The sequence below is a fragment of the Dasypus novemcinctus genome, chromosome 1, assembly GCF_030445035.2.
Source record: "Dasypus novemcinctus isolate mDasNov1 chromosome 1, mDasNov1.1.hap2, whole genome shotgun sequence".
NCBI lineage: Eukaryota > Metazoa > Chordata > Mammalia > Cingulata > Dasypodidae > Dasypus > Dasypus novemcinctus.
In genome coordinates, this window is record NC_080673.1 from 118,053,646 (window position 1) to 118,069,107 (window position 15,462).

The 15,462-nt window shown below is 36.0% G+C and overlaps 1 protein-coding gene across 3 annotated transcripts in view; it reads right to left on the reverse strand.

The window, feature by feature from the left end:
• The window catches only part of ARHGAP24 (Rho GTPase activating protein 24), a 527,050-nt gene that overhangs the window by 206,433 nt on the left and 305,155 nt on the right, over positions 1 to 15,462 (reverse strand). The window contains exon 1 of one of the 3 annotated variants that reach the window (XM_058296043.2): positions 967 to 1,057. The exons of the other annotated variants lie outside the window; for them this stretch is intronic. The gene's annotated coding sequence lies outside the window, so the exon portion shown is untranslated. Of the gene's footprint in view, positions 1 to 966; positions 1,058 to 15,462 lie in introns of those variants that run through there. 3 annotated transcript variants of the gene reach the window in all.

The following is a 15,462-nucleotide window of genomic DNA, read 5'->3' on the forward strand; positions in this document are numbered from 1 at the left end:
AGAAATGGCGAAACCCTTTCTAAAACTTTTGGAGCTTTCAGCGGCAAACCTGCACACTTCACTTATTTTTGGAAAATCCACATATGAAGAAAACCTTAATTATCTTGACTGTTTAATGAGCAGCAGCAAATACAGTATGAGCTAGCCGGGCCCCTGGGGAAGGAGTGATACGTCAGGTGACGGGGCTGAGCTTTCCTTGCTGTACACCTCACTGCCATTTTGGACTAATCCTTTCATCCTGCTCCAGGAGCATCTCCGTCGCGCAGTGACTTGAAGTCCTACAGCAAACACAGTTGCTGGAATTTTGTTCCTTTAAGGTGGGTGAGGCTAAACTAGGAGAATATTCATTGAAAACTTATAAAGGGCACAGTAGAATTTTAAAAAATAAATGGGGCTGAAGAGAAGGGCTAAAATAACAATTAAACATAGAAGCAAACTAAAGGTAAAACTACGATTCAAAAAAGTATGTCAAATTCCGCAAGCTGTGATGAGGTCACTAAGCCTGGACTAGGTTCATGAGGGGTTGCCAGGTCCTGGTCCTCGTATCTGATTGGCTCAATGCTGGTTCTATACTTCAAGCTGGAGATGCATTAACTGGCTCCCCTCCCCCGCAGTCAAGAACATTCTGTACATTCTTCAATGTTAAAGCATATCCTGCTTTCTGCAACTGAAACAATAAAATATGAAAACCACCCATCACAGATGCAACAGAGGAACAAAGCTAAACTATGCTTTAAAATAAAACAACAACAATCATTTGGTTCCTGAAAACAAAACAAAACAATGTCTAGTAGCTTCAAACATCAGCATCACTCAAATAATCCAGCTAAGAAGCTAAAATATTTTAAAGAGTGTATTTTCTCTCAGAATAGAGGCGAGGTAGGGGAAAGAAGGTCAAATGACCACAGACTTTGTCCCTGAAACGAATGAAACCTGAAGGAGATTTCAATGAGTAAAAAACAGTACCTTATAAGTAACTGGTCTTGTCTACTCACAGCTGTTTCCAGTGCCGACTCTTGTTTAACTGTCTACTGCCTTCAGTTTAAAGTTAATTCTGTTGGCAAAAAAAGTACAGAGCTTGTCTGGAAAATGCTGTTTGGACATAAACCATTCCTTTCAAAGCAGTGGTAGCTATATTTAAGTTTTCTTGTAGAGGGAGATATAAACCCTTCCTGTAGCTAATTTTCTTCCTCCTCCTTCCCCTCAGACTTAGTCAGTATCCTCCTATCCCATATATTGAAGAAAGAGACAGAGAGGGGAGGGGAAAAAAAAAAAAAACTCCAAGGAAATATACCTTAAATAATGTAGTATTTGAGCATTTAGAAAAAAAAAAAGACAAAAGTCATGGAAGTCTGTTCAGGATCTTAAATATAATTTAGCCCAATGCCTTCATTTTATAGAAAAGTAAACTGATGGTCAGAGAAAATATGTTTTGGACAAGGTCACACTCGTACCTAGTTAGAGCCACAGCTAAGAATAAATACCAGGTTTCACAGCTTCCAATTCAAAGGTCTTTTCACTACACTAGTGCATCTGAGCATAAGTGGTTTACCTTCTTCCTTTACCCAAATGACTTGGCAGGGCAGAGATGGAGCAGTAAAATAATTAGGATGGGAGAACCATCTGTTCTCACAGAAAGCATTTCTCTCAGCTTCAAAATCCTTAATATGGAAACTTTCCTTAATAACACCCAATTTCTTTGTAAGTAAATGATCTTTACATTTGTGAATTTCCCAGAATAATTTTGTTTTGGTAGTTGTCACTTTTCAGGGGATGTTAGGGTGCATTAATCCTTACGGAGTAAGGTGTTAGAGTATTTCTACCTTGTGTCAGTGATACTGTTACATGACTCTTGAACTAGAAACATTTAATATTACCACCAATCCCTACTTCCAAATTCTCAAGAGGTGTTTTTTTACCACATATACAAATTTATTCTTGATTATAATTGATTATATATTTTGTTAAATAAACAGAGAAGCTGCATAATAATTTTTATTTGGTGTCTTACACATAAATTCCCTACTTACATATAAAGAAATTATTTTCCTCTAACTCAAGAGGTGGTAGCCTTATTATAATAATGTTTTATTGTTCCTTTCTTATATGTATTCACTCATTTATTCATCTATGTAACAAATATTATTCAACATTTGCAGTACCCACCACAACTTTACCTTGTGGAATAAAGTAACTGGTAAGCAATAGCTTCTGTAGGAAAGTGCATAATATTAGAGACAAAAACAAAAGGTTTAGGGAAGCAGGGTATAGCTCAGTGGTTTAGTGTTTGCTTCCCATGTACAAGGTCCTGGGTTAAATCCCCAGTACCTCCTAAAAAAACAAACAAATAAACAAACAAAAAAGCAAAGGTTTAAATTGGAAGTAAGGCCCATTTTCCATCACTATCTTTGTAATTATCAATATATTTCAAACATGTGCCCCAAGTATATTTACATAGTAGCCATGGAGTTGTCCTAATCTCAACAACATCCCTCCTAGGATCAGATAAGCCAAAATTTGAAGGCACCCAGATCAAAGTCACTCTAATAATTACTTACTTCAGTCACCAATATTGTTTCTATTTGATTTAGTTCTTTAAGATAATAATGTCAAATCTACTTTACATAATGCAATCCAAAGACACAATGAACAAATGCTCAGATAATTTAAGATCTATTTTTAAACTGTTATACATTCTATATAAGTCAGAAACTCAGTTTTGTTTTGATTTTTATCATCTACTTTAAAGGTCACGTTGTATCTATTCTTGCCTTAGTCTTTGACAGAAATCAATGTAATTGTGACCAAATAATTGTAAAAACAAACAAACATACTTTTTAAAATGAAAATTAGGTTTTGTGGAATATTTTTCTCAAAATATTGAGGAATTAATGAATCCTATTTCAATTCTCCAAACCTGACAAATAAGCAAATGAGATTCACAACACGTAAGTGTTGAGAAAAAAACCCTGGAAAAGCACACTCTGTTTTTGGCACATCCATTAATTATGTCTAATTGAGCCCTGTGCAAGTTAAATACCAAAGTCACCATCTAAATTTACAGATAACACTAAAATGTCAAATATGACAAGAGTTCGACACACTGATATATATTGGGTTTACTAAAAATATTCTGCTTTCATTTTATTCTTAAACTTTATTTTTGATGTTGGACATTTCACCTTTTACCTGTTAGAAGAAGCAGGAAGGAAATATGAGTAAAATACGAGAAGTAGGCACTGAGGAAATACACAGGGATTTAGATGGAATGATTCAGAGTGATTCAGGGATGTTGAGAGAGTTCTGGAGAGAAGGGGTAAAGAGAAGTCATATTCGAGCAGATTGTCTGGAAAAAAAGTGGGCTGAGCCACAGACAATAGATCATAGGTATTGAATTCAAGAACCAAAGTCTCTCAAAATAGGGTAAGCAAAGAGGGAAATAGCAATTTCAATGACCAGTGCAAGCATTATGAAATGGGCCCTCAAACCTACTTTGTAAATCATGGCAAGGTTCCTTCTACCCTTTGAAAGAAAAGCATGTGCTGTCAATACGTGAATTCAACACACTCTAAAATAGCACAATGATTCACAATCATTTTTTAAAATTGTCTCTCTATATTTAGGTTCATTGGGTACATTCCAGGTTGCTCTACTCTGGGCATGCTCTAAATTTCAGGGTTCCAGGGTTGTTTAGAGAGGGATAATTACTGGGTTCTGAAGGCTGGACCTGTGGAGTCGAATTTCATTGGTGGTAGAAGTACTTATAACAGAGGTAAACTCCAGGGCAGCTATGTTAACTAGGGCAAGGCAGTCTTAGCACTAGGCATTCTCTACCTTTTGTTCTCCTCCTCTCAAGTTTTCAGGTTTACAGTAACACTAGAAGAAGGCTTCTACGAATCCCAGAGAGCTCTTTCATGATAACAGTGAAGGGCAGTGATGAACAAAAGGATTATAAAATTTCTGCGATTGGTAGAAGAATTCATGCGCGGATGCTTTTAACAGTGGAAACTGCTGCATGTAAAAATCTCAAGCTCATGCTTATTTCTCCCTCTATCCCCTCCTCCCTACCATGGTCCCTACCATGGTCCATTTTCCACACAGCAACCAGAATAATCATTCATCTCCTTCACACTCTAATGATTTCCCATCTTTCCTCTGCTTCATACCCTTCAACGGCTCAATTATTCCCCTGTTTCCTACCCTTCAATATTTTCCCACCACTCCCTTGCATCATCCCTAGAGTGGTTTCCCACTTCTTCATACCATGTAATGATCTCCCATCATTCCCCTGCTTCCTACCCTCCATATTTTTCCATCATTATGTTGTATCATGCTGCCAACAATTTCCCATTGCCTCAATAGAAAATTCAAATTGCTAACCATGGCCTACTAGGCTTAATTTAGCCCCTGTTTATCTTTCCTACTGCATTTCCTAACCTGCTATTGCATCTGCTGTGAATGTTCCTCCTCACATATTCAAAGAATTATTCATTCAGTCATCATTCTGGACACATTTCAAATGTTACCTCCTCAGAAAAAAATTTCCTAACAACTGGAGCTAACCATTCCCCACCATGCTATCCCATTTCCCTATTTTATCTTTTTCTTCATAATACTTATTATTATCCAAAATTATCTTTTGTTCTCATTAATTTATTCATTCATTTATAGTTGGTTAGTTAGAATATGTTTACTATCTGTCTTCGGGAGTAAGTTTTACAAGGTCAGAAATTTTTAGTCCTTTTTCATCACATTATTCCCAGTGCTCAGAATAGTGTCTAGTATACAATAGTCGTTTGACAATTCTGCTACTTATTCAACAAATATCAAACGTAAGCTTGAAGGCAGACTAATCGACTTTTGCAATTGACAACCCTGCAGCTCTCCCTGAGTCTCAGCAGCCAAGAATGGCAGGGAATAGAGAAAAAACCCTGGCTGGGATCTAGATAGTTGTATCTACACAAGATTCTTCTAGGTCTTGGATTTTGTTAACACAAATGGCAGCTGATGTTCTTCACTTGCCATAATACTGTCCTTGGGTATATGCACCTAACTAGAAATGTGATTACATTTGTTAGAATGTCCTAAGAGCTTCCAGACATCACCTTCATTTCCTGAATTCTACAGATAGTTTCCCTCATTGAACTAGCAGACACCTGAGAGCTAATTCTATGCTTTCCAGGTGGTTTCAAGAAACTGCCTCAGCTGCTAGTTCATCAGAAGAAGTTAAATTCTTGCACTTGTAACATATGTTTTCTAAATGAAAAGGGGGGAGACCAAATAATTTTAGAGAGGTGGGCTCACAGATAATTTAATTTCCCAATTCAGCTCTGCTCCACACTGATTCAGAGCTCTCCAGTGAGCTGTAAATTAGATTTCCTCCCCTGTCTCATGTCCTACTGTTTCCTAATTATCTTTTCTGGTGAGTAAGCCTTCTCTGGGTGCTGGGGTTCATATACTTTGTAGGATGATGTGACCTCGTTCAAAACTCAGGATCTAGTCACATCAGAAATGTGGCTTTGTGATGGTAAGACAAAGGGAGGTTGATTCATTTTTTTGTTAGAGCACCCACAGCAGCTCTCCTCCCAAGAGAACCAGGTGGAAGAAATTTCTTGCTTGGTCGCTGGTGTCCCTCAGTGGTAAGTACCCATTTAAACTCATTTTCAAAACACAAAATTGTCTCTTTCTCTATGTTATTCCGTGTATATTATTCTAAGTACCTAAATGGAATTTATTTAGTCAATGAATCAAAGCTATAAATACTTATTGATTGCTTTCCAGGGATAAGGCCTTGTACTAGGTAATGAGGTTTATTCAATTATTCCTTGTTATCTGAAATGATAATAGTGTTTCCTTACCCAGAATACAAATTTCCCCAGAAAAAAAAAAAGGTAAAAATCCTTTCTTCCCACAGTGCATGTTTGAGCCCAAGAAGTTTGCCAAATTCTGGGGTATAAAGCGGAAAAAAAAAAAAAAAAAAGACAAAATCCTGCCCTCAGAGGGCTCACATTTTAGAAGTGGGAGAAGTTTACAGACTATTGGGGAGGTCAGCACTAGGTTATTAGATTTCATGCATCACAGAAGCCTGGGATCAAGATTGGAAATAACCAAAGACTTTCTAGAGGAGCTCACACCAGGAGGTGAGAGGATTGGCATTCTTCAAGAATTGATAGAAATGATAGTACACATTTGGGCCACTTCAGGTTGTTATGTAAAACTGGAATGTAGATTTCAAGACAGAAACTAATAGATAAAATGCATAGAGTAGAATCTAGGAAAAAGCCATGCTCAGGCATTTGGTTTTTGTCCTGGGTAACTGTCCAACTGACTACAGAGTCCATACCTACTTAAACAGTAGATATTTTATTTTTTAGAATGCCAAGTAGGGAAGGAATTCAGGGGAGAGTGGTCAGAAAAGACTACTTAAGAGGTTGCTTCAATATCCATGTAATAAAATATACTGTGATGGTCTGTGTGGTAGGTTGAATTATTCCCCCAGAGGGAAAAATGTTTTTAATCATAGTTCCATTTCTGTGGGAACCCATTATAAATAGGACCATTCGAAGATATTATTTTCAGTTAAGTTGTGGCCTGACTGAATGAAGTTGGGTCTTAACCCAGCTTATTGAAGCCCTTTATAAAAGCAGAATAAATTCAGAAACAGAGTGAGAAGCCACAGGGAGGAGCTGGAAACCAGAAGTCAATGGAACCCAAAAGAAAAGGGAGAGGACATCATTATATGATGGGAAAGTCAAGGAACCCAAGGAATTTTTGCCAGCCAGAAGGCTCATACCCTGGGAGAAAGCAAATCTTCCACCCTCTAGAACCATGAAACAAGAAAGTCCTGGTGTCAGGCCAACCCATTGTGTGGTATTTGTCCTGGCATCCAGGAAACTAAGATAGTCTGAAATTAGGCACTAGTGGCAGAGAGAAGGAGATGTCCTCATGAGATATATAAGAATTTCCACAATAGGAAGATATGGGAAAGGCAAACTTTCTTCCAAAATCTCCATAAAAGCATTACAGAAAAACATATCCATTATTAGAATTGGGTGAATCTAGTATTTAATAAGCCCTCACTATGTAAAAGACATTTTCTGTAACTTGTTTCCATTTTACAAAGGAAGAAATTAAAGCTTACAACTTGAAAGAGTGATGTCAGAATCTGAACTCATGTCCATCTGACCTCAGAGTCCATATTCATTCTACTAGATTGCCAGTCTCTTTGAGGGAAGCACAAATTTTTGATACCATCTTACCTCAGGCACTTAAAATTGAAGAGATTATTTGGAATATAATTTGGCACTATTTTAGAAGATTCCTTGGGCAGAACCAGTTAGGTTCCCCAGGCTTCATGTCCAAATCTGAGGTCCAACACACAAATAATTGTATTTGCATAGTTTTTAGGGCCTACATGTTTAGCTACTCTGCAAAGCACAAACGAGTCATCAAGTTCCTTTTGATAACTTAATTATTTCTAAACCTGGAAGACTTATTCACACATTATGCTAGGAAAGCAAGGAGAAACCAGAAGAAAAGTGAAGTTGGCAGATACCCTAATTCAGTTAAATAAAATATTGAGCTTGGAGTTACATGGAGTTGGAAGGATAAATCAGAACCAATGAACCCAAACAGGCAAGATGTGAAACTCATGTTAGACACGAAAAACAGAAACACTGAAAACATAGCCCAAGCAGCAGACATTGCAGAAATTTGCCCTGAACTTGGAATAGGAAAATTCCTTCTCTAGCATAGTTTACATTCACTATGGGTAGGATATCAATATACTTTATTGTCCAAAATGTGACTCTTGGAGAGTAAAAGAGGGTGCTACTGTTAATTAAAATTGGATACATATAAATCAGGACGTTCATGGGCAAACCTGGACACATCACCCTACCTACATGGTAGTCTTTAATGACATTGAGATGGTGATAGCATCAAGAATGGGGTCACAGGTTTTACAGTAAGAAGCTTTTAATGTGAGGAAAAACAAGAAAAGTCGAGTTCTCATTCAATTTGAAGAAAAAAAAGAAAAGGTGATCAATACATATACAAAGGCAAGATCAACTGGACCATTTGACATGTTATCTTAACTATTTTAACCCCATAGTTTATTTTATAACAATTAAAAATGATACAGAATGATGAAAAATGATGAAGTTCTTCATTATTAGAGTGTCATAGATAACAGGTACACAGTCCCTAGTTTGCCATAAAATAATGTATTTACATAAGCAACTTGGCTATAAAATATAAAGACATTGGTAATAGATGGATGCTCCCAGTCTATTTTGATTATTTAAATATAAGCACAGGCTTTATTTAATGTATTAACCATAAAGAGCCAATATTAATAAATCACCAAACTGGATCAAATCCCAATCCACCCTCCTGCCCCACCCCTTCATTTTGTGAACTAAGGATGCCCTTCCTTATTTGGTGTGGTGGTTTGAAGCTGTATGTACCCCAGAAAAGCATATTCTTAAATCTAATCCATTCCTGTGGTACTGATGGCATTATAAGCAGGATCATTTGATAAGGTTACTTCAGTTGCGGTATGGGCAATCAGGATGGGTCTTAATCCCATTACTGGAGTGTACAGGGAGCAGCCAGGAGGTGAAAGTCAGGGGAACCAGGAAGAGAAGGGAAAGGCCAGGAGGTACTACATGAAGCTTGCCATGTGACAAACGAAGGACCAAGCATCACTAGCGGCCATCCCCAGAATACCACAGTCTTCAGAGAGAAAGCATCACCTTGATGATGCCTTGATGGTACTTTATATTACCTTCAAAACCATAAGTAAATAAATGCCCAATGTTTAAGCCAAACCATTGCATAGTATTTGCTGGAGCAGCCCAGGAAACTAAAACATATGGCAAGGTTCCTTACTAGGCTAGACAAAGGGGGAAGATGGACACAGAATGGGGAGCCAACATTCCCTGGTACAGACAGGTGATATCAGCCAAAATTAGTTAGGTTTCCAACCTCGTTTCTGTCAGCAGCTAGCTGTGTGACCTTGGTCAAAACATTTCACTTCACTGAGGCTTAGTTTTCTCCTGTATTAAATGCAGGGATTTGGTAAGATTATCTTGAGGGTTCTTTCAGATGTGAAATTCTGCTATCCTCTGAAATAATTGTCTCCCATATGTTTTAAATTCACTTAAGACTTATTCACCTATGAGGTTTGGAAGGATAGCTATTGTATCACAAAGAAATGAAAACAGTCATTGACAAAACAACAGTAATGGTAACAAAAATAATGATTTTTAAAAAGACCCTCAAGAATACAAACATATGCAGTAGGAAAACATTTCCCTATTTTAGTGTATAATAAGAGACCTATTAGAATTTTCTTGAGGGAAAAGGTATCACATATAAAATGCCGAACTACATTGTGCATAGTAATATTTAAATAATAAGTTTATTTGGGGCTCCCAAAACACACTGAAGATCTGTATTTCTGAGTTTATACTGAAAAAAGATTTTTCCTGGCATTGTAAAGTTGTCTCCCTACACTATTATTTTCACAATGAAAGAGTGAATTCATATTTACAAGACAGAATGTTGGAAATGAAAAGAGGAAGTTCCTCCCTGGTCTATAATCTTGGACAATTTCTGAACACATAAGGGTGCTCAGAAAATAAGAAAAACAAATTGTCCATTAGTCCTGTGCTGTTGGTCACCAAGCCTTAAGAAAAACAAATATAAAGAAGCTGGACTTTTATTACTATGATAACTTTTCAACACAATTAACAAAAATCCAAACCACAAAGAAACATATGATGTAAAATTCAAAGTTTCTGTTCCTTCAGTCCTCACCTAGTAGCATCCTCAAGAATTAACCACTGTCAGCAGTTTGCTGTGTGTACATCCAGATCTCTACATCTATTAGTAAAATATATAGCTTAGTAAATATTGACTTATTTGAATGAATGAATTATACCAATGGCTGTAATCTCATAAAAAATGGAGAAGCTGCCAGGAAATATCCACATGGAAACAGACTTTCCTAGTATCCACTCCCTTTTGTTAATCAAATGTGTAAGAATTTCTTCTTTGAATGTCTTTTAATAATTGATTTTGGGTAAGAATATGACTGATTCAAATACAAATACTATATTTTTCATCATTACTATATGACTATTAAGCAATTAAAAAGACTGTCTTGATCACCCTCCTTCATCTTAAATGGGGCTCTGAAGTATCTCCATCATTTTAATCAATTAATTGTGTATATCAATCCTAGTACCTTTGTTAAATTTATAATGTCTGAGATTATGAGATGCCAATGCATGCTAATTACATCCTATTCAGACAAAAGCACCATCAAAAGCTAGCCGTTATCCAGCACTTCTTGATCTAGTAAAATAATCACTGGCAGTGTTACCTTATACAGAAAATAATTTTATATTTATTAGAACTTTCGTCAGTATATTCTTTACATTGTCCTTGAAATTATATTTGGTAATCCTTTTGTCTTGCAATGAATTTAAAATATGTTTTTCTTTATATCATTCAATGAAACTATCACCCTATATGTCAGTAATGTCTTCCTATGAAAGAATATATATTTCAGTCAAAGGAAAGGTGTCACTGGGATTTGTTGATGGAATGTTAGAATGCTTCTATTTTTAAGACTCAGTTTTGACAAGTACATGGCATTTAAAGATATGAAAATGGATGCATTCACCAGGAGGGTAGGAGTGGTTAGAAAAGATGAACAAGGTCTGAGATCCATGGCACTCCAATGAAATATTATTCATTTGTATGTGGGGCAGTGCAATTTATAAACATATAAATGAAAGCTGTTTTCATAGGAATAGATGTTTTAATAGAAATAACTTAGGTGAAAGGGCTATAATAGAGATATGGCATTATTTTGTTTTTGTTTTTAACTCTTTGTTTTGGCATATTTTTAACTTACAGAAAAGTTGAATGAATAGTACCAATAAATCCCATATATCCTTACCTAAATTTGTCCATTTATAGTCTTTCCCCAATGCTTTATTATTTGCCTCCCTCAATCCAAACATAGGTGTATTATTTTTCTGAACCGTTTGAGAGTTAAGAGGCATTGTACACCTTTACTCCTACTCAGAGTTTACTTAAGAGCAATGATAGGTTCTTATATAGCATCACTACAATTATCAGAATTAGCAACTTTAAAATTAATACAATATTATAATCTAATCCACAATCTATATTCAAGTTTTGCCAATTGTCCTACTAATGTCCTTTAGAGCTATTATTTCCCCCAGTCCAGGATCTAATCCATGGTCATACATTGCATTTAGTTGTCATTTTACTATAGTCTCTTTTAACTGGGAACACTTTCTCAAAGTTCTTTTGTCTTTCTTGATATTGGCATTTTTAGAATGCAGGTCAATTATTTTATAGACTGCTCTCAGTTTGGATTTGTTTAATATTTCTTCATGATTAGATTCAGGTTTTGCATTTTCAGCAAAAATACCAGAGAAGTGATACTGTGTCCTTCTCATTGCATCATATCAAGAGGTACATGATGTTAATTTATTCTGATATTGATTAAGTTAATTTTGATGTATTTTCTTATGAAATATTTACCCAGTAGTTTTGGCATCCATTGATGCTTTTCTAACTCCACTATTCCTTCTATATTTATTAGTTGGCATTCTACTGTAAGAAAGAGCCTTTGCTTTCCCTCCCCCTCCCTCATCCTCCCTCCCTTCCTCCCTTCCCTCCTTTCTTCCTTCTTTCCTTCCTGCCGTTAGTGTGAACTCATGGATTTTTATTTTATCCCATTGGTTGTACTAACTTATTGCTTTATGTGCTCTGATACTCAAATTAAATATCTCAGATATGGCCAGTGGGAGACCCATCAGCCTGGCTCCTGTGTCCTTCATATGTCACCATCATTCTTTGAACACTTCCTTATTTCGGGTGCAATAAGATGTTTCAGTCTTATCCTATGCTTTCCCTACTCCAGACTAGAATGAATCTTCTCACCAAGGACCCTAATTTATTTTAACGAAGAATGGTATTTAGAAACAAAGAAATGAACACTCATTTCTTCTAGGCCCTCCCACCAGACAGAGTTCAGGAAAAAAATAACGTAATATGTAAGCATACACACACATAGAATATTTTCTCTTTTTCATGTGTTTCAGTTTTTAACTATATGTTTTAATGTTTGACAATATTATTGTATTATCAGGTTAAGGTTATGGGGAGTTAGCACATAAACTTACTTGCATTCCCTTATCTTACTTTCTCCTAAAATGTTGTTATATATAAATATTAATGAATTAAAAATATCTGCTTTTTGTTCTACAACCTTATTTTTCCCGTTGTTTAATCTCAGTTCCATAATTAAATTGCTTCAATGTTCACTGCAAGAATTGTATCACAGATTCCTGTCCTTGAGTTTTCAATTTTGATCCATTTCTGATGCCATGAAGTTCTCATTTGAGTAATTTTTCTTAAGCTTTCATGTGTATTTTAGAATTGAGAATGCTTGCATAGTACTACTTGACTGGATACATTTTCCTTGAGTGATATTTTGTTATCATCAGAACTTTTGCACTTATCTTCCGGCACTTTACATTGCCATGAAAAAATGAGGCAAGCCTATTTCGTTTTATTTTTCCCTTTTCTATATAACCTGCCATTATCATCTGGATGCCAGCTGAATATTCCCTTTTCTTTGAAGCTAGATTACCGGGATATGTCCAGATATCCTGTTTTATGTCTATTTGATATAGCCATTTGATCCACAGAGTCAGGTAGTCCTTTTCTTCATTTTTTTCTTTGTTATTTCTTTAAATACTTTTCCTAGTTCATTTATTGGATTTTCTACATCAGTGACACCAGTTATTTTCTTCTTGTCTATCAACTTTTCTGTAATTACAGAAAGAGAATTCTGTAGTTCCCTGTGTGTCCCCTTTACCTTCATCATGGCTATTTCAAGTCTTTCCTTCCTTTATGTTAGTGATATCTTTAGTTATGTTTTTCCATCCTTCTTGATCCGAATTTACTTATTAGATCTATAGTGGTCTTTCAAAGTTTTCAATTTGCCTCCTGAATTCAGATGCTTTTTTTTTTTCTGTTATTCAATCTCCCTGTCTTTGAGCCCATGTTTACTGAATTCATGTTTTCCTTATGTTCTTACATAACACATACTGCTGGGTACTTGTGGAGGACTTTAGATTTCCACCTTGTTTTCATCCTAGCTTAGATTTTTCAGTCTGAATATGCCATGCCATTTTAATTTGTCCTCATCATTTCTTCTTTTTAATTTTTAATTTAAATTATTTTATTGTTATTATCCCACTATAGCCTTTGACAAGTTGTCATGTCAATTAATTTCATTTTGCTCATGGTTAACATGGAAGCCCCATCTAAACTATTTACTGTCTTTGCGGCTGTGAGGATGAATCTCTTTGACTCCCTTCTCAGTTATCACAGTTTTTCTTTCAGAGCAAATATGATTCTTCAGGAGTTCATACGTTTCTTTGGCTATATGCGTAGACTGTCTCTAGATTTTCAAGTTTAGAGTAATTCCTTTCCCCAACAGCCACTTCCAAGGGCCAAATTATAAACAAAAGTTAGTAATGCAAGCATTATTGCATAACATGCACAAACATGTACATATTCTGTAGTTCACAAATTAGAAGATCATTTGCCAGGCAAAAAGAAGGGTAGAAGAGATAAGTCTGACCAAGAATGCCATAGTTGAAGAGTCTCTCCTTTCTACAATCCTCTTGTTAACATTAGCCAGAAAAGATTTACTACTACTCTCACTAGAATATGTTACTGAAATTTGAAAATATTTTCTCTCATTTTTTTCATAACTTGTCCTTTTGTGGCAGCCAAAGAACACTTTTCTTCTTCCTCCCCTCCAGCTATCAGCTTGGTTTCTTTTACTGTTGCTGTTTGAGTTTCAGTGCTTCTGGAATATGCAGACAAATCTCTCTTCCACAGGAATGCATGAATCTGTGCTACAGTTTTGGAGCACATTTAATGGAGGTGATATGAATGACATGCAATCAAGTGTGAATGTGCATGTGTGTGAGTGTATGTGATGGTTAAATAACACACATGTAACAAACTGTGCATACTGTAAGAGGCATACCTATATGGAAATGGAGCCAGTGTAGACATTTACCTGGAGAAAGGTATAAATCCATTAAAAACAAAGCATTTCCAAACAAATACATCATTTAAACTATTTGTTAAACTTGAATATTTCTACTAAGTTTGACTTTAAGAAGTGGAGGAAAGCACCTGGACTCAGGGTAGTTTGCTTGTCTTAAGTTAGAGCTGATGAACGACCTAAGTAGAAGAAATTACTAAGAATGCACTTAATACCGGCAGGGAATTTTGCATTTACTCTTATTTACATTTTCATCCCATGTGGTTTTTCTCCTGCTTTTCCATACTATGTTTCTTTGTTCACTTTCTGGACCACAAAGAAACAAGAACACATTCTGCCAATGGACACATCGCCACATATGGCAGCGCTTCCCAGGCTTCAACGTGCATATAAGTCATCTCAGAATCTCGCTAAAAATGCAGATTATAATTTTGACCCTGTGATGAGGATGGAAACATGAGAATTTGAATTTCTAACAAGTTCCCAGGTGATGCTCCTGGTCTGAAGTCTACACTCTGAGTGGCAATGATATGGACATCAGTGATCTAAAAAGGATGGACCTAGAAGAACTGTGGCAGATGAGGAGCAAGAAGTTCTTTCAGCGGATTAAATTGTACCCCAGACATTTAGGCAAGTACAATGAATTCCAAAATCTTCCTCTATCATCTTTATTATTTTCTCCTACCCTAGCTTCTCTTTTTTATGTGTCCACTTGCTTCTTTGATTCCTAATCCCCCCTCTTTCAACTCCTCCACCATGTTCTATAGAAAAAAATGATGGTCGAATCACAGTATTCTGGATTATTAAATGGGGACCTTAGCTTGAGGACATTTTCCCCATGGCTTTTTGTATTTTGATTTTGCATTATCATTGTTGATGTTATTTTAGGCTGGAAACAGATTGTGAAGTACCCGAATTCTGACTCAATGGTAAAGTACAGCAGATCAACATCTTTACTGTTTGCACACAGTAATTTTTTAAGAGTGGAAATGAAACAATTCCAAACTGGCAAAAAAACAACTCCATGTTATTGAGCATAAATTTATTTCTGTTCTGTTTTCAGCTTTGCATCACCAAAAGACTATGTCCTATGTGAGGCTTCATGTTTTAAAAGAGAGCGGCCATCACAGATAAAAAGAAATGTACAGTGCATCTGAAAAAGCTGATCTCTGCCTTTATAAGCTAGATTTAGAACTTATTTTCAGTTTTCATTAAGAGCAACCATAGGCATTCTTTTACCTATCTCCAAAACCTGCCACAATTATTTTATGTATAAATACACAAGTTACACTGTTATGTATGAAACAGCAAATATACAGCAATTTTTA